The sequence below is a fragment of the Chrysemys picta genome, unplaced genomic scaffold, assembly GCF_011386835.1.
Source record: "Chrysemys picta bellii isolate R12L10 unplaced genomic scaffold, ASM1138683v2 scaf790, whole genome shotgun sequence".
Lineage (NCBI taxonomy): Eukaryota > Metazoa > Chordata > Testudines > Emydidae > Chrysemys > Chrysemys picta.
The window spans coordinates 10,001-15,000 of record NW_027053497.1 but is presented as its reverse complement, the minus strand read 5'-3'; the positions used below and the strand labels follow the sequence as shown (position 1 = coordinate 15,000).

Here is a 5,000-nt window from a genome sequence, read left to right as displayed (position 1 = left end):
GGAAAGCTTAATAGTCCTCCCCTGACAGTGTGTGTGTGTGTGGGAGGGAGGCTTAGCAGTCTTGCCCCGGGTGGTCCGGTGGGGAGGCTTAGCAGTCATCCCCCGAGGACTCCGGGGGCAGGCTTAATAGTGGTTCCAGGGGAGGCTTAATAGTCTTCCCCCGGGCAGTCCGGGAGAGGCTTAATCGTCATCCCCCGACAGTGTGTGTGTGTGTGTGTGGGGGGGAGGCTTAGCAGTCTTCCCCCAGGCTGGGTGGGGGCCTGGCGGGAGGCGTCGCAGTCTTCCCCCGGGCGGTCCGGTGGGGGAGGCTTAGCAGTCGTCCCCAGGGCGGTCCGGGGGTGGGGTGGGGTGGGGGGCCTCACAGTCGTCCCTCGGAGAGCCGGGTCGGCGGCAGTGGTGGGTTTACGTCCAGCCTCCGGAGGGTGCGCGTCCTCGGAGGCGATGCAGGCGCCGCAGAGAGGCAGCCTCCGAGGCAGGGAGCGGAGCACCGAGGCTGGGGAGAGGGGAGCAGGAGCCGGGGGCTGGGGGTGGGGGTGGGGGGCGTTCAGGACAACCGGTCAAGCCCCGGGAAGCAGCTGTCAAATGTTCCAAGTCCCCACTCGGCCACCAGGTCCACCCCAGTCTAGCAATGGGGTTGACCTGGCTGACGGCCGGTTAGTATCAAGGTAAACTCACCGTCGTCCACAGGAGGGCAGCTCTCAGGCCGGCCGGCTGCGGGCTGACTCTGGGGCGGCGCCCGGTCCCGGCAGCGAGGGGCGGGGGGCGCGGAGCGAGACGGGGCTAACCGGGGGGGGGGGGCGCCTCCTGCGACTTTGGGGGCCGCGGGTCGTCAGTGGCGTGCAGGCCGGGCCTCTCCCGGGGGATTCGGGGGGGCGGTCCTGCGGGCCGGGCGCAGGGGGCTCGGGCGAGCCCGGGCCGGTCCGCCCCGGGGCCGGGGTCTCCGCCTGCGGCTCAGGGGGGCGCGGGTCGTCGGGGGAGGAAGCCCGGGGGAGCTGCACACCGGCCCGCCAGGCCAGGCCTGGCCTGGATGGCCGCGGGGGGATTCGGGGCGGTCCCGCGGGCCGGGGGCCGGGCGCAGGGGAGGCGGGGGGTCCGAGCGAGTCCGTCCCGGGCCCGGGGCCTCCCCCTGCGGCTTTGGGGTCCGTGGGTCCCCGCTGGCGGAAGCCACTGGGAGCTGGACACCCGCCGTCCGTCCCGCCTGGCCAGGCCTGGCCTGGGTGGCCGCGGGGGGATTCGGGGCGGTCCCGCGGGCCGGCGGCCGGGCGCAGGGGAGGCGGGGGGTCCGAGCGAGTCGGTCCCGGGCCTGGGGTCTCCCCCTGCGGCTTTGGGGTCCGTGGGTCCCCGCTGGAGGAAGCCGCTGGGCGCTGGACACGCTGGACACCCGCCGTCCGTCCCGCCTGGCCAGGCCTGGCCTGGGTGGCCGCGGGGGGATTCGGGGCGGTCCCGCGGGCCGGCGGCCGGGCGCAGGGGGTCCGAGCGAGTCCGTCCCAGGCCCGGGGCCTCCCCCTGCGGCTTTGGGGTCCGTGGGTCCCCGCTGGAGGAAGCCGCTGGGCGCTGGACACCCGCCGTCCGTCCCGCCTGGCCAGGCCTGGCCTGGGTGGCCGCGGGGGGGGATTCGGGGCGGACCTGCGGGCCGGCGGCCGGGAGGGTCCGGGCCAGTCCGCCCCATGCCCGGCGTCTCCCCCAGCGGCTTCGGTGGCCCCGGGGGGGGTCCTCCGCGGAGGAAGCCGGGTGGGTGGGGAGCCGGACCCCAGGCGCCCAGACCCGTGACCTGCGGCCGCGACCTCCGACTCGGCAGGAGCGACGAGGGGCTTTCCGGCCCGTCCCCCCCTCTCCTTCCCCCCCAGAAAAGGAGAGAGAGCTGACTCGGACCGGGAAAAGCTGCCTACGGCACCTGGGATTCCCAGGCGGTCACCCATCCAAGTACTAGCCAGGCCCGGGACGGTTTACCTTCCGAGATCGGACGGGATCGGGGGCGTTCGGTCCGGTATGGCCGTAGGCACCCGGCCCCGCGCCTCCTCGCCCGCTTTCCCCTGCCGACGCCCGGGCCTGCCGCACGGTGAGCCCCGGTCGGACTGCCCCCCCCCCTGCGGCAGGGCCCCCGTCTCTCGCGGGCCCGGTCCTTTTTTCCTTTTCGAGCTCCGGGGCCCGGGCTGGCCGCCAGAGCCCCTCCGCCCGCCCTCCCCGGCGTCGGGGAAAATACTGTCCCGGACTTCCAGTGCGCCCGATCCTGTCAGCCGGGGGGTGGGGAGGGGCAGTCCCTCGCTGCGGCCGGGGAGGGTGAGCCCAGGGCGGCTTGCCTGCCGTGCGAGGCCCCTCTCGGCCACCAGGTCAACCCCGAGTCGAAAGGGCTGAAAAATTTTCAGAGTCCCCTCCCGGGCACCAGGTCAACCCGTGGAATCGGACGGGTTCACCTGCTGGCCGGTTCGCTTCCCGGCCACCAGGTCAACCCCTAGGTTGCCGACCGGCCTACCCAGTGGCCGGTTTGCTTTCCGGCCACCAGGTCAACCCCTAGGGGTTTTAACGGGGGCACGCCCGGTGGCCTCTTTCCCGTCCGGTCACCAGGTCAACCCGGATCTCCCTCCTTCCCTGGGCGTCCCCTCCTCGGAGGCGTCAGGTTCCATTTCCCCCCCCCCCCCAGACTTCCAGGGGCCCGATCCAGTCGGCCGGGAGGCAGTCCCTCGCTGCGGCCGGGGAGGGTGAGCCCAGGGCGGCCTGGTCCATGTCTCTAGTGGGCCCGATCCTTTTTTTTTTTTTCGAGCTCCGGGGCCAGGCCCGCCCGGGCAGCCCTCCTCGGAGGCGTGGGGCGATTCCCCCCCCCCCCAGACTTCCAGGGGCCCGATCCTGTCGGCCGGGAGGCAGTCCCTCGCTGCGGCCGGGGAGGGTCAGCCCAGGGCGGCTTGCCTGCCGTGCGAGTCCCCTCTCGGCCACCAGGTCAACCGCGAGTCGAAAGGGCTGAAAAATTTTCAGAGTCCCCTCCCGGGCACCAGGTCAACCCGTGGAATCGAACGGGTTCACCTGCTGGCCGGTTCGCTTCCCGGCCACCAGGTCAACCCGTGGAATCGGACGGGTTCACCGGCTGGCCGGTTCGCTTTCCGGCCACCAGGTCAACCCGTGGAATCGAACGGGTTCACCTGCTGGCCGGTTCGCTTTCCGGCCACCAGGTCAACCCCTAGGTTTTAAGGGGGGGGGGACGCCCGGTGGCCTCTTTCCCGTCCGGTCAGCAGGTCAACCCGGATCTCCCTCCTTCCCTGGGCGCCCCCTCCTCGGAGGCGTCAGGTTCCATTCTTTTTTCCAGACTTCCAGGGGCCCGATCCAGTCGACCGGGAGGCAGTCCCTCGCTGCGGCCGGGGAGGGTGAGCCCAGGGCGGCTTGCCTGCCGTGCGAGTCCCCTCTCGGCCACCAGGTCAACCCCGAGTCGAAAGGGCTGAAAAATTTTCAGAGTCCCCTCCCGGGCACCAGGTCAACCCGTGGAATCGAACGGGTTCACCTGCTGGCCGGTTCGCTTCCCGGGCACCAGGTCAACCCGTGGAATCGAACGGGTTCACCTGCTGGCCGGTTCGCTTCCCGGGCACCAGGTCAACCCGTGGAATCGAACGGGTTCACCTGCTGGCCGGTTCGCTTTCCGGCCACCAGGTCAACCCCTAGGTTTTAAGGGGGGGGGACGCCCGGTGGCCTCTTTCCCGTCCGGTCAGCAGGTCAACCCGGATCTCCCTCCTTCCCTGGGCGCCCCCTCCTCGGAGGCGTCAGGTTCCATTCTTTTTTCCAGACTTCCAGGGGCCCGATCCAGTCGGCCGGGTGGCAGTCCCTCGCTGCGGCCGGGGAGGGTGAGCCCAGGGCGGCTTGCCTGCCGTGCGAGTCCCCTCTCGGCCACCAGGTCAACCCCGAGTCGAAAGGGCTGAAAAATTTTCAGAGTCCCCTCCCGGGCACCAGGTCAACCCGTGGAATCGAACGGGTTCACCTGCTGGCCGGTTCGCTTCCCGGGCACCAGGTCAACCCGTGGAATCGAACGGGTTCACCTGCTGGCCGGTTCGCTTCCCGGGCACCAGGTCAACCCGTGGAATCGAACGGGTTCACCTGCTGGCCGGTTCGCTTCCCGGGCACCAGGTCAACCCGTGGAATCGAAAGGGTTCACCTGCTGGCCGGTTCGCTTTCCGGCCACCAGGTCAACCCCTAGGTTTTAAGGGGGGGGACGCCCGGTGGCCTCTTTCCCGTCCGGTCAGCAGGTCAACCCGGATCTCCCTCCTTCCCTGGGCGCCCCCTCCTCGGAGGCGTCAGGTTCCATTCTTCTTTTTCCAGACTTCCAGGGGCCCGATCCAGTCGACCGGGAGGCAGTCCCTCGCTGCGGCCGGGGAAGGTGAGCCCAGGGCGGCCTGGTCCATGTCTCTAGTGGGCCCGATCCTTTTTTTTTTTCCGAGCTCCGGGGCCAGGCCCGCCCGGGCAGCCCTCCTCGGGGGCGTGGGGCGATTTCCCCCCCCCCACCCCCAGACTTCCAGGGGCCCGATCCTGTCGGCCGGGAGGCAGTCCCTCGCTGCGGCCGGGGAGGGTCAGCCCAGGGCGGCCTGCTTGGCGGCCGGGTCCATGTCTCTAGTGGGCCCGATCCTTTTTTTCCCTTTTCCGGCTCCGGGGCCCGGGGTGCCCGGGTAGCCCTCCGCGGTGGCGTCGGCCAATTTTTTTTAAAATCAGACTTCCGTGGGCCCGATCCTGACGGCCGGGAGGCAGTCCCTCGCCGCGTCCGGGGACGGCGAGACGCTCGGCCACCGGGTCAACCCGGAGGAAGCGGGCTGGGGGAAGAAAAAAAAAAAAAAAAGTTTTCCAAGTCCGAAAAATTTTCAAAGTCCCCTCTCGGCCACCAGGTCAACCCCTTTGGAGCGAATGGGTTGACCTGACGGCCGGTCGTCTCGCGGATGTCCGGAAGGGGTCGCCCCACGCCGTCTCGGCCGACCGAGGGAACCACGAGGTGGCGCCCAGTTCCAGTTTCGTACCGCCGAAGGCGGGGC

At 70.6% G+C, this 5,000-nt stretch overlaps 1 non-coding gene across 1 annotated transcript; it reads right to left on the bottom strand.

Annotated features, from left to right (window-relative positions):
- Positions 1–1,882: 1,882 nt before the first annotated feature.
- Positions 1,883–2,001, bottom strand: LOC135979367 (5S ribosomal RNA). Its single transcript, XR_010596693.1, has one exon. It is a non-coding gene; the product is annotated as a 5S ribosomal RNA (ribosomal RNA).
- Between the last annotated feature and the right edge of the window lie 2,999 nt (positions 2,002–5,000).